The sequence below is a fragment of the Dermacentor albipictus genome, chromosome 7 (genome assembly GCF_038994185.2).
Source record: "Dermacentor albipictus isolate Rhodes 1998 colony chromosome 7, USDA_Dalb.pri_finalv2, whole genome shotgun sequence".
Lineage (NCBI taxonomy): Eukaryota > Metazoa > Arthropoda > Arachnida > Ixodida > Ixodidae > Dermacentor > Dermacentor albipictus.
The window spans coordinates 72,335,726-72,354,368 of record NC_091827.1 but is presented as its reverse complement, the minus strand read 5'-3'; the positions used below and the strand labels follow the sequence as shown (position 1 = coordinate 72,354,368).

Sequence of the window (18,643 nt, the reverse complement as noted above, 5' to 3'; positions counted from 1 at the left end):
CGCAAATATATGCGCGTTCTCGCAATGTTCTCAAATTAAGCGCTTTGCAGTTAATAATACAGCATATAAGTTTAGGGGAACGAAGAGCCGTGGGCATACGTGCATACGTAAACCAGCTTGCGGCACTCAGGTGCTGGTGCACTGGGACTGACATTGGTGCTCTACGCCCAAAATTGTACGCACTATAAATTAGTACCGAAAGGCAGGGAGTGGTATAATGATCGTAACTGCGTTTACATTTAGCAACAAAAGGTCTCGAAGGAGACTGGGAACCTATAGGTCCAAGTACAATAGTCGGATGAAATTTTCGAATGCGGCATGCAATTAACCCAAGTGTGAAAGGGCATTGCTGAACTGAAATGTAGTTGGTTTAACTCATTCCCATAATATTTACAAAACAACTCGTCTCTGACAATAACCACCCATTCATTGAGACAAATCGACTACGCACAATCTTCACTGTTCATGTGTTAATTCTTGCGGTAAGATGTAATCGCAAACATTTGGCGCTTCATCTTGAAACAAGACCGGTAAGCGCGCTCATTGTTGTACGGCAGAATAAAGAACACGAACATGCACCGACATGTGTGCAAACTACTGGAAGGTGAGTGAAGATGAAGGACCTATTACTGTGCTAGTACTCTGTGTGCTGTCGAAAAGAAGAATAAAAAAGACGGAAAAGAATGCCCAGTTCCGAGATGTAACGATTCAAGCTTTATTACTTTTCAACCTAGAATGCAACAGCATTAGTTCCATGTGCTTTATACATGGGTAAATGTTATGACAGAACTCATTACATGCACCAACCAGCCCAAATTATCACTATACTGGAGCTTATGGACGCATAGCAGTGCACTGCTTATACTACATTGCAACACAGGAAGTTGCTATCCCCAGTAGCGAACGGTTTGGTTGACCTCCCTGCCTTTCTGCTTCTTGCATTCTCTCTCCGTTTGTATAAAACGCACTAACTTGCGGGAGAGAAAGCGTTTTCCTACTTTAGAATTCAATTAATTATCAAACAATTGTTTTGCAGTTCCAGTAACTAAAGCAGAAATGCGAAAACGAAACCGAATCTGTTCTGTTCTCCGCGCTCACAAAGTGCGGCACCAGGGGGTAGTGCGCGCTGCGCGGCCGTTAGGAGTGGCTGACGGAGGTGCACATGTGTAGTCAGCCGTAATTTTTCGTGTCGTGTTGTAAAAGTTGTTAATTCGCCGTAAATATCTTTTGATTTGTACTCAAGAGTGGAGCAAGACCCCAGGGAAGAGAGATTGACGTATCGGGAGCGAAGAACAGAAACGATGGATGGTTACGCTGCTTGGGTCTCGGCACGTTCGAATTGGCAAAGTTCCGAATTTGTCGCTGTGTGATGTACGCTTGTGCGCTCGTCATTTGCCGTCATCGCGCGGAGATATTTGCGCTGGATGTCTTTCACTTCGTGTACAAAACTCTGCACGCTGCGGCATCGAAGAAGTTGTCCTGTGTTTGGGTGCACGTATGCGCTTGGACACGGATAGCCTGTTTCCTCTCAACGGGTGTTCAACAGTCTACGCGCGCTCGTAAGTTGCTCATGAGGTAAGCCCATTTTAATCTTATTTGGTTTGCATAACGTAGGTGTTAAAATGATGTGTGGTAAGCCAGTGTCGCGAACAGAAATATTGTTTCAAAAGACCACTATGCAACGTCTTAGGGCAAAAATGACGCATGAATGGGGAAAGGGATCACCCTATCTTTCCAGACCGATTCCAGTGGTAGCGCGATCGGCTCGATCGCAATTTCCGTGAGGTACTTCTAACTTTTTGCTCACTTGAGTTAAAAGCGTAGAAGAAAACTGCGTTTAGTTGCGCACTTGTATTGACGCTTGTATTGGCTTGAGAGCATAATGTATCCGATACAAGAACTTCTGTTAGAATACGGAAATGAACGTTCGAGGCAATAGCAGTGGCTCACTACCTGTGATCGTTACTTTCTTGCTTGGGTGCACGTTTGAATTGTGACCAGAAAAAAAAGTTCTTTGGCTGCTCTGCTGTGTTTCCTTGGTGCAACTTTTTTCAGTGCAGCAAGACGTGTTGCTTCGAATGATGTCTGGGCAGTCAAGGCATTCGTGTCAGTAAGCAAGCTGTAAACGGGGTATCAGTGCGAAAAAGTTTGGACATACAAGAGAAGCGAATGGTATCATCATATACTCTTTTATTTTACGAATAATTCAGTTGTATTAATAAAGCGGAGAGTGGATATGCATGAAAGTCAGATTGTGTTGATACTCAGCAAAAACAAGGTAACATATCATTACTAATCAATCCTTTTCTTTTACTGAAAGGCATGTTGCTGTTGTTCTGCTCAAGCTGAGAAGAGGTCTGCTGCCTGCAGTGGGTCCATCTCTCTCAACTTATCGCAGTATTGTAGCTCTCAAAATGAGTGGATTTTTTTTCTCTTGGCTATTGGCTACCTGAATCATGAACATCTACTTAGATGTGTAGGTGATCACTGTCAGTGACATTGGAGTGCTGGTGGACAAGCACTCCTTTATGATTGAAACGCATATGACAGAGTGCAGCTGTGGCAGTATGTGAAGGTGTTAATCTATAAGCCAAATTAGGTTCCTTGAGGTAATATATTTGAGGCACAGAGCATGTTCATAAAGAAAAACCTATATTTGCCAGGACTAACGCTTATCAAAATTCGCCTCTAGTTTTATCTCTTGCTGATTGGAAGTCGTTACCTGCAAACATTGTCTCGCTTACGGAATCATCATCATTTCATGCAGCGCTGCTAATCTTTTTAGATTGTGTCAACCTGTCCGAACCCACATTCCCTTGAATATTTACTTAAACAGTGTATTGAAGTGCTTGGCATTGTATAAAATTCATTCTGTTTCATCTTATATGTATCTGTGTAGGCTGTTTACCTAAATCATTATTCGATTGTATCCTTAAGCTCGTGTTCTGATGGGTACTGATTGTTTGCATCACATTTTAGGTTCTTATGCGTGCTTCACGCTACTAAACATTGTATAAAATCCATTACCCTTCTCTTTCTTTCTTTCTTTCTTTCTTTTGTTTGCTTCTGCTAGATGTTTTTTGTGGTTCCTAATGCCTTCATATATTTATATTGTACAGGTTTCACTCATGCGTGAACTTTTCCGTCCCCCCCATGTAATGCCCTAACGGGCCCTTAGGGTACCCAAAATGAATAAATAAATATATTGATGACATTGGATTGTGGTCTAGCAGGCAAAATGCTAAACAAGGAGAAGTAATCTTAATTTGCACTTGGTAAGATGTGCAAGCAACTTAGGCTGTTTTACATAAAATGGGACATTTGTAGATGTCTTCTACAATGCTGCAGTCCTGAATAACTTCAGAGTTAAGTGATACCACTATAATTTCTCTGTAAAGCATGCAGCACAGTTTAGCATTGGGGGAGGCTGGCATCAACAGGCGTCTACTTACTGTGAAGTTCAAATGAGGTGTTACTGTTAGGGTGACTATATATAATTTATGGTTTACTTCTAATCTTGTATGAGGCAGGCATAGTTTACCTACTTGGTCTAACAATAGTGATGTAATATCTAGGTATACAAGTATTACCCATTCATTTATGCCATTTGGACGATGACAGAAATGCATGGGTAATACTTGTATACATAGATATTACATCACTATTGTTTAACCAAGTGGTGCCCCTACATGCTAAATTTTACAGGGCTATTATTAGGTAATGTCAACTTTTGTTGTAACATTAAGGCACTTCTTATATTACAGATTACCACCATTGTGTACCATCCTAGTGTGATATTTACACTAAATGTATTTGACATTGCTATAAAACCCTGCACTGTGGTGCATCATGAATTTTTTTATAGTTTCTGGCCTCGGAATGCACTTCACGTTATATTCTTGTTTGCAACAAAAGTATATTGCAGTTTTCTCTCCTTATATTTTGTGGCACTTGAAACTGCAGTGATCTAAACCACTGGGCAGCAATACTGGAATCGCACTCCGTGCGGAGCTGTCTTCAAACACACACAAGGAATACATAATTGCTTTTTTAGCGCAAAACAACGGACACAAGAAAGATGACAGAACAAGGCGCTACTCTCAACTAGCATCACTTTATTGCATCCCTCCTTTGTAGACAGCAGAATCTAGAACACCATATGCAGGAACCACCAACATCTGATCACAAGAGCACACTCATGCGACAGAATAAAAAAAAAACATATTGAGCACTGTACAAGGTTAAAGAAAGCACACTAATGCACTGTGACCCCAATGACTGCATGAAGAAAGCTTCCGATAACTCTCTGGCGGTGGTATCCCGGCTCTTTTTCAAAATCATAGTATGACGAAACATTGGGAACATAAGCGATCCATACCAACAGGCACAGGCTCCCATTTGGCTCAACATTGTAAAACATGGAAGTGCAAAGCCATGTTTCGTGATACAACAATTTTGAAAAAATGCTGTGATACCACCGCCCGAGAGTTATCGGAAGCTTTCTTCATACAGTCATTGGGGTAACAGTGCATTAGTGTGCCTTCCTTAACCTTGTGCAGGGCTCAATATAGATTTTTGGATTCCGTCGCATGAGCGCGCTCTTCTGATCGGTTGTTGGTGGCTCCTGCACATGGTGCTCACTGGGCATGTTTTTCTAGAATCTGCTTTCTATAAAGGAGTGACGCAATAAAGTGATGTCAGTTGAGAGTAGCGCCTTGTGCTGGGGGGTCGTCTTGTGTCCATTGTTTTGCCCTTAACAAAGTATTTATGGATTCGCACTAACTAGCCTGCCAACACATTGTGTTGAACGCAAGGAAATGCGGCTTTGCCTTTTTGGCTGTGTTGCGGGCACTTCTGAAGTACTGTCTGTCCAATAACCTTGGTGGCATGGAAGTGCCGTCCACTTCTATGCGTTGCTTTCTTTTTCATTGTGGCATCGAATCACATTTTAATCATAATGTGTATGTACTTTTTCTAAGAGACCCATATTCCTATCCTTGTGTTATATTTGCTGTCGCATTATTTATGTGCAAATGACCAGTGTTCCAAGTTCCATTTTATTGCAAAGTAAACTACTGGTACCTAAACAGTTCAGTATGTCAGAAAACCAAAGCCGAACTGTTGAACAGTACCAAGTAGCAGCCTTAGTGCAGTGTCAAGTAGTCAGATTTTGTTGGTCATGCACAGGTGCACAGCGTACCTCTTTATTACTTGCTGAACAATTAGGCTGTGTGGAAACTGAGTATTTATGTTGCTTCAACCACATGGTATTGGCCATTGCTCCTCCCTCAGCAAATGTGGAAGATTATCATGGCATTTCTTTTTCTAACTCTTTTTCCTTACTACAGTGGTATTACTGCATTCGTAAGTAGGAACCGGATCACATAGGCAATCAAAAGCCAACAATGTGTAAACTTGTAACATTGGTTGTACAGTTTGATGACCCAGAATAAGTAGATATACACCATAAATGATTGACAATTAACTTTTACTTGACACAGGGCTAGAGCATACAGTAAGCATAGTGTACAGGCTGTTCTTTACTGTTTTGTAGTCATGCCCAGTTTAATTTTAATGTCCCTATTTTTTATTATTTGGTTAATATATCTTTTCTTCATCGGCTTTCAACAAAATATATATTCATAATGTGCCTTCATTTACCACTTACAGTGATCTTAACCAGATGCATCTTGATACAAAATTCATTTTCCTTAGTTCTTCGTTTCCCTTTTCCAAAAGTGCAAGCTGTTTATCTTGATACCTATTTTCTCTTCTGGGAAGATTTCGTCTACTGGTATAATGACTGCATACATGTGTACATCGTTTTCTATTATGGTCAGCCCTACTCGTAGCAAGTACTGACAGCAGTGCTCATACCCACTCCATCACAATCGCCACTGCTAAGCACACCCTTCCTTCCTTTATTTTAACACTTTGGCTTCTCTTGACCTATTATATACACCAATTTCTTCTCCCCCAATGAGGCTAGGGGCCAGTGAGCTATGCACAATCCAAAACAACACAGCCAAGGAAAACATTTGCTACCCTAATGACAAGCACCTATGTCGAAATGCTGGCTACAGCAGCATCCCTTGTTTCAACAATGTTGGTCTACTTACATGTTTTTCTAACACAAAAGTTACTGCTTTGTCGTGTTCTGTGATTATACTTTTTTGCCGCTTTCTTGAGGATGGATATTCACGAATACTATTTGTTTCTTCTAACAGCAGCAAGATTATTCTTGCAAGCATTTGGGGTCAAGAACAACTTTCACCAGGAAGAAGTGCAAGACGACTGATTGAAGAAAATAAAGTTGCTTCTGTGATCTAAGAACTTGAGGACTGAAATGTTGCACATTTTTGTATATATGCTATGCAGTGCATTCATATCACAAAGTGCAAAATGTTTTATCTCTGCAGCCATGTCAGTGTGTTGACAAGACAATTTTCTCAATGGTGACCAGCTGCTTTGGCTGTGAGCTACCTTCATTGCATTTGCATTAAAGGAGATGTACTATCGTGCACAAAAGTACCCTGGAAGTGCGAGCGTTGACCAAATTGCATTTCTGTTCAAGACCGCTGAAAACAATGGCTCAAGTATACACATTCTGAACGCAGATGGTAGCACGGCTGATCCCAGCAAATAGTGCACCATAAAATTCGGTCGACTCTCGCACGTCTTAGGCAAATTTGTCCTCGATGGCACATTCTCCGAACAATAGATTTGCTCTGCAAGAGGAAATACGGGATGCACCTGTACTTTTCACGGATATAGTGCAGATATAGCATAAGGAGTCTTTCGTTTTCTGAATACGGCAAGCACCTGTATTTTAACGGTTATAGTACAAATTCAGCATACAGTGTGTTCCGTTTTCTTAATACGAGAAGCACCGTACTTTAACGGTTATAGTACAGATTCAGAATACAGAGTCTTCCGTTTTCTAGATACAGAAGCACTCGTATCTTGTATTACGGTCTCTCTTTTACAGTTGTCCGTTCTACGGAAATGACTGTTCTTAATTTACGGAAGAGTGTTCGGTCACAAATTACCAGCAAATTTTCTGTAAAGTAAGGAAATTTTTTTACAGTGTAGCAGTTGGATTCTTCAAGTGCTTAATAAGCTTTGTGAGCTCGTCTTGGGGTATGGTGGGATCGATATTACGCATCACCCCCTTGCACGTATTGCTCAGAGCAGTTACATAGGCACTGACTTCATAGCTTGCACTGCCGTTGATGATAGATTCCACCCTCACTTAAGCCCTGCCATTTCTCTCTGAAGGCGTACTTGCCACCGTGATGTTTTGCACCATATTCGGGCAAATTACATCCTCTTCTACGCCGCAATGAGGGCCTTGGCTATATTGAAATGACCCATTTTCATGATATGCAGGCAACCCCGAGGTCAAACGATGACTCTGATATGTTCCCTCGGAAGCTGAGGTAGCCTTGGCGCCGACGTAAGCCCCCTCTTAACGTTGTTTAAAGCCGCGCGCTTCTTTCTGCCACGTAGCACATTTGGGGGCTGATTACCCTGTCCAAACTGGCTCACTGATGCCGATTTGCGCTTTGAAATCGCCGTAGTCCAACCCTTGCTTTCACTAATCTCTTCAGGAACTATATCGTCCCCTTCAACAGCGACTTGCATCGCCGTAGCCATCTTCAATCAATTGCAAAACGACGTACAGGCACGCTCTCCGATGCCCCTACGAGCGGGTAGGTCAAACTAGCGTTAGGCCTTGCGGCGGGGTCGGACAGAAACGACCTCGTTAATTCGGGAAGAGTCCACGCACCGTTGAAAACTTGGTGTCGAAGGATTGCGCAGCATGTTAGCCATAGAATTTGCCAATTCTATACGGATTAGAGGTGATTTAGTGCCATAAACATTTGAGAAAGCGGAGGCCAATGTTTCCACATCTGCGCTACTCGGCCCTTCTTCTTCAAATACATATACATATATATATATATGGTCACGTGGTCGTGACGTCAGAGAACACAGTAGCAGTACTGTGAAAAGAAAAACTAGCTTTTATTGGGCGAACCTGTGCCCACAAAGCAGGCTACACTTAAAGCACAACGAGAGCGGCGAACACAGTCGGCGATCGTCGTAAATCTGATCAGCGGGTCAAGCGCGTCGGCTTTTATAGATCAGTCGTGGAATGTTCCAGATTAACCGATGGGACCTGCGTGCCTTCCACAAAGTTCTGTACTATTCTCATCGCGCATACATGCAATCAGATTACACAAGCTGCGGAGAAAGACAGTGGAGGGAACCATCGAGAACATTTCAGAAACTTCTTTTACATGCAGGCGCGTCCTGCACTGCACGATAACATCTGTTAGGCGGCCAAACGTGGTCGCCCGATAAAGATAAGTACACGTGTCAATATTTATATTAAGAAAAGGTGGTTGCTCATCCACCTTGTGTGACTCATAGACTCTGGGTTATTCATGTTGAATGAGCAGTGGCTGGAACATTTGGTGCAGTTATTAATTCCACTCAGAGTACAGGCCTATTCAGGGGTATTAGCCAATATACTGATAATTGGCGTAGAGTTTGTTGGTGTTGCTGATTGAATTCGTGGAAAATACTCATTATTGGCAACGTAGTGCTTCTGCTCCGATTTCTCATTATGTTACACATCAGGCTGTAGGTGCGCTGCATATTTACAAGCAGAGATTACTAAGGCCAAGGGCATTAAGGTAACATTCCTATACGAGAATGATGCCTCCTTACCGAAGAACATATCCGATCACACGTCAAAACTAGAGAAGATGTCTCGATAAATTGTGACCAACCGTGAACTTCCCCGATCTAGAGATAATGAAACCTGCCACGTAAAGACTACACGGCAGCCTACAATACTGCACCCATTTTCACTCCTTACAGTTAGTTCCGCTTCTCGTATGCGTTTCAGTGACATGTGAAGCGTGTGGTCAGGAAAATTGTGCGGATCTAAGGTGATTCCTGAAATATGAGTGAAGCAAAGCTTTCCACAAGTAGTTCGATAATTTTCACAAGACTATCTGCTGCCTGTTGTTGCTGTACAGGCATTCGTGACTTCCCGGCAAGTCTAGAAGACGGGATGAAGTCTAGAAGTCTCGCCTACAACATAACCGGCACGTCTAGGATGCAGACTACTCGGGCTGCAGGTGGAAGCCTCACCTTGGTCTCGCCAGGCGTTCTTCTTTGCAACGTATCTTTGCTAACAGCATATCACCGCAAACCGTTTAGCTCTTGAGTCAGTTTGCTTAAGGGGCCCATTTTTGATAAGTCCAAATGGCTATAATAAACATTTAGTCTTACATGCCGTACTTTTGCTTCTACATGTCATTCATACCTACATGTCACTTACGATGTCACGTACATGTCGCACCTACATGTCAGCAATATACAATCCTGGTGATAATCATGAACCTAGCTTTGCAAAACTTCATTTCGAATTCCCAATTCAATAGGTCTAGACAACGCATTTTCCTTGTAATTTCACATATCTTTTGTTCCTAATGCGTATCTTATTTCTGAAAAGCTATGTTGACTTGAAGTGCGCAGTAGCAATGTGTAAGATCGCAATTGTATTCTTGAGGCTTAAGTAACATTGCACATCGGCTGTAGGCGTCTACGTGACTCGTACTCAGCGCAGAAGGCTATGTGTTACCACAAACACCGCAATGCCCAATTTCCTTCCGTGTATGTTGTTCTTTTATAGTACCAAGTAGGGCCATGGACGACTTTCAGAAGAGCTCTCTTTGGTTAAAACGTTACGTTAGAATATTTTGGCACGGCAACCTATCCGCTCAGGCCATCGAACAGTGATTCACCAACTGCGCTACTTGCTTGTGACATCGTTCACATGGGACGGCTGAAGGCGGACTTTACCTCAAGCATTGTGTCCAATGCGCCTCAGTCATGATGCCGCAGGCTGGGAGATCGCGCTTATAGTGCCGCGTTATTGAAATGAACACTGCGCCTGACAAGCAGAAACCTGTTGAGCACGCTGCCTTTCCAGATTTCTTGGCTACCTCAAGCTTTAAACAGTGTGCAAAACCTGGATTTACTTTTAACGAAGTTCTATCCCTTTCTAAATGTATTTTACACGAAAAAACATTAAGCCTAATAAAGAGTTGTCCGGCAAGTGCATTCAAAGCAGACAACTTCGGCCTTTCGCTAACAGTTTATTACAAAGCTTGATTTACTGAACCGTAATAACAGACTCGATTATTTCCTTCGTCAAGCTTGTACCATGCAGGCTGCCTGGCAGGCACTCTGTGATTCAAATGCGTTGCAGTTGTTGTCATATGCATCTCCGACACACTGACCCGTGTTTTTATCGAAGAAATACATGTTTACCCATTGCTCTCCATAACGTAATCGGCCATCGCATTGGCAGTCTGGAAAGGAAACATACAAATAAGAGTAAGCACGTCACTGTTACCTCTAAATGACGTTGGGAAGAAAACACGTAAATACAGGGTGTCCCAACTATCATGCACCAACATTTAAAATTATGCAAGTGTCACGTAGCTGGATAGAACGAAGGTTGTTCTGTTGGCCATTGAATAGATGTTCTTGGAGTAAATTGTGAATTACGCATAATTCCATAATTATTTTTACTTATTTATTCAACTTCTCGAATGTTATATGTTCATGAAAAGTGCCATATGTAAAATTGAAGACCAACATGAAAAACTCCCGATAGAGCTTGGCGTAGCTCTATACGTACTTCACAAAAGTGCTTTTCCGAACATGAAAGATACCTGCGAGTACACATTAAGTGCGTCGAGCTGTTTACCTTTCTAGTTTTTACTTTTTATCTTGTTGCAATATTTGAGAAGGTATTTAATAATTCAGACATATTATACAATTAGGCGGAGTGCACAAACTACTCTTAGTACTTCTATTCGACGCTAAGCAGCACTACCTTCGTCCTGCCCCGCTAGGTGGCACTTCCATAATTTTGAATATTGGTGCCCGAACGTTTGCGCACCCTATATAAAGCCACTTATTAGGACGAACAGTCGTTCGGGGGGCGCGCCTTCTAATGTGCCCAGGCGCTACATATAAACAACCTACCTTAGAGTCTTTTTATTTATTAATATTGGCTGTGCAGTCATTATTTAAATAACACTGCCGACTTCGATGCAATAAATAATTTATCTGATGGTTGGTCGTTAAATGTTGCTGAAATGTTTTATACATGGAATATTGTTACGATTACAATTCTTATTCTGCGCCACGAAACTTTCCCGTGCTGGTTTTCTCTTCACATATCTGTGTCTGTAACCATCTTGCCCTCAACATTGGTCACTGGGTAGAAATAGAAAAGAAAAATGTGGAAGCGCAGGGAGTGTAGCCAGAAGTGAAAATGCAATTTGCTGCCCTTCACTGGACAACTGGGGAAGAGAAAACAAAGAGACAACAAAGGCAAAATACAGAAAGCATGGCCGTAGGTAGAATCAAGGCTGGTGTATATCGTCGCCAATTATGACATCACAGTGCCAATTCCAGCACTGCAAACACCGGTGAATGCTAAAGGAAATAAGGTAGGCTTGTACATAAAAGCAGAAACGGTGTCCTACTCAGCCTCGCCTGCAAACTCTTGTGACGGCAGCCTTAAACATTGCTTTCCTCTAATAACAGCCTTTGATAGAAGCGTACTCTCGAGATTAGGATGACTAATTCGAGGAAAATTTCGGAGGAACATCTCAGAGAACATGTTTCAGGGTGTTTAAGAGGATGTTTTGTGCACTAGTTGTTTTGACATCATGGCTAAACGTTCTATTTCGCTTCTCCTTGGCTGGGTTCACTATCGTGTGGTAAAACAATTTGGCCTGACTGTTTCCTCACAATCCTAGGTCACTTGTGAATAATTTAACTTACCTTCTCATAAGGAATTGCATATGATTAGTACAAGTTTGACGCAGCACCAATACTATGCCATACATGTTTATTTAGCGCATGTCTAACCGTTACAGCATTTAATATACAGTTACCATCCATACATTCCTCGAAATTTTCCGAGATCACCTCTGGAATTGATAAACTTCTGCTCAATTTGCTCAGAAGCTAAATTGGTTGTCATACATGAAGTCAACTCTCAAGAAACCGTGTCTCCCGACGATAGACTTATGTTCATGTGGTTGGTAACCAGTTGTAACGCGGTTCGATACAATATGGGTTATGAAGGGAATCGCTAAGCGCTGCGTAATCTTTCTCACCCATTGTACTTAGCAGCATGGGAGAATAAGGAGTGTTTTGTCAGAATAGTGCTTACCCACTAAGTTCGCCTACGGTGGTACACATAAAGAAAAGGCACTCAACAATAACTCAAGTTGCCTAAGATATGCCCACCAGTGCTCTTTCTCTCTCGCGCTGGTGGGCATATCTGTTTGTTTCGTTGTTCTTTGCATCAAGCGTAGAAACTATTGGCGATGAATCAGTTTTATTGATGGCCTTGAAAGTATCTGCCCTAATACAAAAGCAAGGTAGTTTGCATTGCTCTGTGTATTTTATTATTCAATGTGAGAAAGATTGGACACTGATGGGGTATGTCAGTATGAACAATCCCGGCACAAGGTGGTGGAGATTTGTTATATAACACGTGATCGGTTAGGGTACCCCTCCCACGAGAGGCTAATCTATTGGGACGATCAATGAGTGCTTTACAACAAAATTCAATAAACATTCAGTGTGTTGTAATGAAAGTTATTATTCGCATCATCTACAAACAGTACATTCTTGTTTCGAAAAGTTAGCTTTCGCAATACTACACCAATACAAAGCAAGAAATCATTAAAACAAGATCCATTGAACATGGCTGCATGTATCCACCAGGATGTTCTGTCTAAGTAGTGGGTATGCCTTAATTTAGTGTACTATCACACGCACAAGGAGAAGGTACTGAACAGTAGCTCAACATTTGGTTTACTGCTGGCAGCAACCTACGTAATATCTATCCCCCAGAGCGATAAGGAAAAAAGTACTTGAAAGTATAGCTCAGATATTAGGAGTGTTAAGGTCACAGAACACAAATGCAAAAAGTTGTATCACGAAAATTTATGAACATTTTTATATGAGAAGTTCCATCTATTCAGGCGAACTTGTCATCGTGAAATATCAGGGACAAATGCCCAATGGCGATTTCCGCTTGCTTGCAAACGTAATTTTTCACATTACTCAAATTCTACAGAGACATAAGAACAACCTCCGGCTAACGCCAGAGGATCCCCAAAATGGATGACTACCGCACCGTGTGCCTACCTCAAATTTTTTCCATTTTTTTCTTATTTGAACTAGTCATGACTGTAGTGCCCGTTGAACACATGCGTTCGTTGGAATGTAAGAAAAATGTGCGTTTAGTACATCTTAGATGCGACGTGAAAGACTACATTTTTATTGTGATTTTTTTCATTCCTGCATCCAAAAAGTTATTATGACAGCTCAGTCTATTGCCTTTTCGCACTGTACCTGCAGCCTTCACTAGTAAGCAGGTTCACTATTGTAATTCAGCACACTAAGTTTACTAAGTAGCCTATCTAACTCCTGCGGATTTCATTTTGTTCATTTCAACGTATCGAGAATCGGAAGCCATAGTCCTTGGGTTTGTGGCTGTTAGCCAAGGTTTGTGGCTAATATATTACGAAAGCTTTTGTTTCTTGGTGTGTTTCAAAAGCATGTCGTAATGCTTTTCAAATATGTCAGCCATGCAGAACGCGAAATCACAACCCACTTTGCTTTTTTGCCTTTATGGGCAGGTATTGTGAGCCTACTGCATAAATGGAAGGACTGTCCACCTAACATTTGGGCTTGGCCTTTATCGGTGTATTTTGTTCCTCGTTTCTGAATATACGAGAAATAGATATACTTCTATTTTTATACGTTGTTAATAAACGGTAGCATAAAATGCGTGCATATGCTTATTCCTTTTCCTGGCACATGCGCTAGCTTTCTTTCAGTAATCCTTCGTGTTTCAAGATACGTGTTCCCGTGAAAATCCCGATATCCATTTCAGCAGGAGAACGTCATAGCCATAAAACAATGGTGGCTTATAGTCTGGTTAAAGTGAAGTGTTTGACTAGACCGACACTCACCGAGTTTGTGAATAACTTGTTCTTTATGCGAAATAATCACACCAATGCATGTCAAGTATTTTTTGTTTCATTAAAAATTAATTTTCGAACAAGTACGCATGGGACGATTCCTTCCTCATGGAGAGGAATTGTCCATCGTATCTGTCTCTATATGTAGATCACTTTCAGAGCTGAATTGAGCCCATTATAAAATATGCCCTTGCAGAGCGGCTCGCTTGTTCACTGTCTGAAAGCCGCATACAAGGTAGTGTTTCTTGGCTCTAATTGTAATTACAAGCTCATTTTTATCGTATTTAATAAAGCACCAACTTGAGAACAATATAATGGAAACTTTTCACGAATTAATTGTTAGCCATTGAGTGACAAACTAGGTGAGTGGGAGCCTTGTGGAACACTTCGCATTTAATGAGAGTATTGCCCACAATGCCTTGACGTCGGCGGCATGCTGCTGCTGAACAAGACATTGGAGAAAATATCTCTAAAACCGAGTTATTACAGGAACAGAACTAGCACTGACGGTGGAAAAACTGATGAGAATGGGAGCACGCCTGCGTGGCAGAACGAACAGCGCCTTAGATGTAAGGCACCTAAGAGCACTGGCGTGGTGAGCCCCACCAGGGGGGTACCAGGCATCGCCCGTCGATGCTGTGTGAGAGGAGACTGACGGGAAACCGCTGGCAGTATTCAGCGCACAGTGAAATACACCAAGATGCTAGGTTGACATAAGTAGCTCAGGCCAGAGCAAGCAGATTTTAGTGCCCATAGCACATGCACGAGAACTTTAGTGGGCTGATGCTAGGCGTGTGCCCGTCCCTGTGCCGTGACTCAGAACACACCCGTGACTACATCAACAAGACGCTTGAGCTCGGTGTCGACGGTGCCATTCAAGTGAAACGCACGTAGGCATATGAGATGACACTAACCCTCCGCGCGCAATCCGGGCATGAGCATCTATGAGAGATGACTATTATTGCGACGGCGACGACAATGGTCTGGATACATCAGCAGCAGCTGTATTTTTGATAATTAATTCATTCGGCCATTTTAAGTGTATAATAATATGCGAAATTTAGTCGGCAGTAAATAGGAGAGGTTTCAATATTTTACTTCACGTTTTATTTTAATTTACACGTTTATTTCTTTAGCATAACGTATGGGTACTGTAGAAGGACCGCGCAAGCTCCTCTGCACAATCCGGAAAATGCACTAAAGCCGAGGCAAGGTAAATGGCATCACTTTCCAAATTTGACGCCTAAAATTGTTTGCCAAATTTCGCTTCAGGAGCTCGGAAAAGATGCATACGCAATGAATAAAATATTTCATGAGTTATCTTTTCCGGCAGAAGTTATCGAACGTTCCGATCAAGAACCACCACCTGGAATGCTATAGTGGCGCTTTAAATTCACTTGAAGCGTCTATATAATCATCATCACATTACAGATTTTTTTTAGACACACTGAGAACGTTTTCTGATCGCAACAGCATTCCTGGATAAATCTTTTTTTTTTGCGAAACACTCAATCCGATTACTTAGAATAAAAAAGTCGAACATTTCTTTAGTCTTCAGGGCCTTGCAGTAGCAAGAGTTGTCGCTAGATGCCAATATTCAGAAACCAATGTGACAGCGCTCTGATTCTAGTCATAATTAGGCCGCTTTATAGCGCAAAGTACTTAGCCACAACATGAAGACCAGTGTACTTAAGGACACAATTTGAGTCCATATATTCAAGGGGAGCGCCAGGGAGAACATTCCTATCAAAGGAACTTGCGAACTGGATCACATCTCTAGTCGCATCAGAACTTGTGCCACGATGTCAGTTCATAAAAAAAGTATGACTGAACTTTGCGAGAAAATATATATTTCCATATCTTACGAAAATTCTATTGCCCGCAGCTTGCATGAACTGTGCCTGTAAAACTGTCAGTTTGTCCAAATCACGTGTTTAGTTTTTTTTTTTTTTATTCTGAAGTCTGCAATGAAATAGGCCACAGAATAAAACAGAAAAGTGGGGTGCATCGAAGACTTGTCAAAAGTAATATTAAGCTGTCATAGGGTGAAGAAAAATGCGAGGCGCACACACATGAAAAGAAAAAAAACATACCTCTAGGGTATTCGCATTGAGTTTTTGTTTTGTCACACTCTGGAAAAGAATGAGACCATTTTCAAATAATAATGCATTTCATGACCTTAAATACAAAAAAAAACAAGTGCTGAATGGACTGCCTAACACTTCTTATGGGCGCTGTCCAATCAGAATAGACCACTAGGAGTATTTTACATGCACTTTGAAAGATGAAAGCAGAATATCTGCAGCTAGTTTGTTCTTCGTGTAAAAAAGAAGTGGGGCAAAACGCAATGTGACGACAACAAAACGCAATGTGATGATGACGAATTCTTGAACAACCTGTTTATTTTCTACCAAATATGTTATATACACTAGCAGCGCTACTAATTGCACGTAGTTTCAGGTAGTTGAATTGCACAATATACGCGAGTAGGAATCATGCGATACAACTTATATTTTATAGGACGCATGGATATTCCTGCCATGGCACGGTTTATACCCATTTGACAAACAGGAAATAAGTATAACCAAGAGAAAACATTTCCATTTGACAGAATTGTATAAAGCGTGCAAAACTAATTGTCACAAGAGCGTACCACAAGCGTCAAAAATGCCACCTTGAGTATGAGTGTGTTTAAAGTAGAGTGTGCATACTTTAAAGGGATTTCCACCGCAATATGTGACAAAAAGCAAGAAAATGTACTCTTACGCAAAACATTCGTTCTAGCCTCCGCATCTACTCCTGCATATTCTCCTGGAAGAGATAGCAAAATAACTGGCAAGAACATAACGATGAGCACATGAGTAGAATACATTGCTTCGGGGTGCCGTCCTCTCGGAGTTATAGGCAGAAGCAGAAGCACGGAGCTTATATTTGCTCCACAATCGTGTCATTACTCCGCTAAAAACTAGATTGGCCAATTACAAGCTGTTTTTTATCACATGATCTCATGCGTCAGCATAAAATATATTTCCCAGATTGCAAATCGAGAACAAAAAAGAATGCCTGATTACAGCCTCAATTTGTCTTTGTTTTTTTATTTTCATGAAGGATGAGTAATGTAACAATGTATGTATGGACCCGTCTATATCACAAATGAACGCTTAATGTATGAGGAATAACGTCATACTCTACGTATGGAAGTGCAGAGGCTGTGATCGAGTGTTTATTTTTTCCACAAGCTAAATAACATACCAGGTGAAAATTGTGCTGCGCAAGAAGTGCCTGCGAAAAAGTTGCTTTGTCTTTTCGTGCTTCTCAAGACATTTTCTTAGTTGGGACATTATGTTGAGTTTAAAGTGCAGCTGAATAATGCTGCCATCTTAGTTTTTTTAGCATTTTTATAACACTTTCTGAGTGACAGATTGAGGTATCGGGAATTAAATAAACAATATAAAAGTAACCTCCTTTGAGTTTTTCAGCTGTTTTCGCGGTAGTAGCTTTCCAGGGCTCATACTTCAGCGACAGATGTCTGATCGTTTGAATTCAACTATTGTCAGTTCTTTTTGAACTGCTGATAAAACTTCTCATTTCGTCTTCACCTCAATGAAGAATGGTACTATCTAAACAGATAATTACAATGCATCTTTATAACAATGTGCAATGACCAGGGGTAACACCGTCTTGTTACGTGTCTGTCCTGTGTGTTTGACAAACGTGGTTGTGGTTAAAAGGAAGATCTCAAGAAATTATTTGACACCATGGAAATGCAAGTGATCAAAGTGAGTTAAGGCTTCGAACTCCGAAAACGTGGGAAACAAGGTTGGGACCATGGGGCTGGTTTACCCTTTGGTTAATGTTAATGAAAGTTAAGCCTTTATCTATGTATCTGTATATTTACGCTAAGATCAATTGATCTAAGCATTCAGCAATATTTCTTTTGATTCTAATAAAAGATATACCACTTAAGACAGGAGCACTGCAACGCAATTTCGGAATCCGTCCTTCTGAATAGAATGTGATTTCATCTCACAAAATGTAGGTGTTGCCAAAAAGAGGCAAAAGCTCGGAGGGTGTTCTCTCGCGCACGACGGACGTGCTTAACAACATAACATAACCAAGCATGAGAATGCACTTTCCGGAGGTAATAAGCTGTTGATTATCAGGAACTAAATATTACACATGTCTACATAAATAAAAAACCCGTCAGAAAATTTCCCAATTAAATAATTAAACATGCAGCACTTCCTCTAAACTTTTTTATGATATAGCCATCCGATATCAAGCCATTAATAGGGCTTTGGCAGTCCTATTTCCTACCCATTTCTGCCGTATCACATATAGAACGAATGCCTAAAATATAACATTCTGCTTTGCACATCTGCACGCTAAAAACCGTCTCAGGAAGTGATGCATACTGGTATAAATGCCGCTTTAGGCCCGAGGAAGGGGTAATTTCTAGCGCAGATTATTTGCCTCCGGTTGACATTGTGGATGTGGACAATGTAGATATAAGGACAACAGACTAAATTCAAGCTTACGAATGTACG

At 41.4% G+C, this 18,643-nt stretch overlaps 1 long non-coding RNA gene across 1 annotated transcript; it reads right to left on the bottom strand.

The window, feature by feature from the left end:
* Window positions 1–10,213: 10,213 nt before the first annotated feature.
* LOC135916080 (uncharacterized) lies at window positions 10,214–16,986 on the bottom strand. Its single transcript, XR_010568839.1, has 3 exons — window positions 16,863–16,986; window positions 16,190–16,228; window positions 10,214–10,388 (listed from the first exon to the last, which is right to left on the bottom strand). It is a non-coding gene; the product is annotated as an uncharacterized lncRNA (long non-coding RNA).
* Window positions 16,987–18,643: the final 1,657 nt, after the last annotated feature.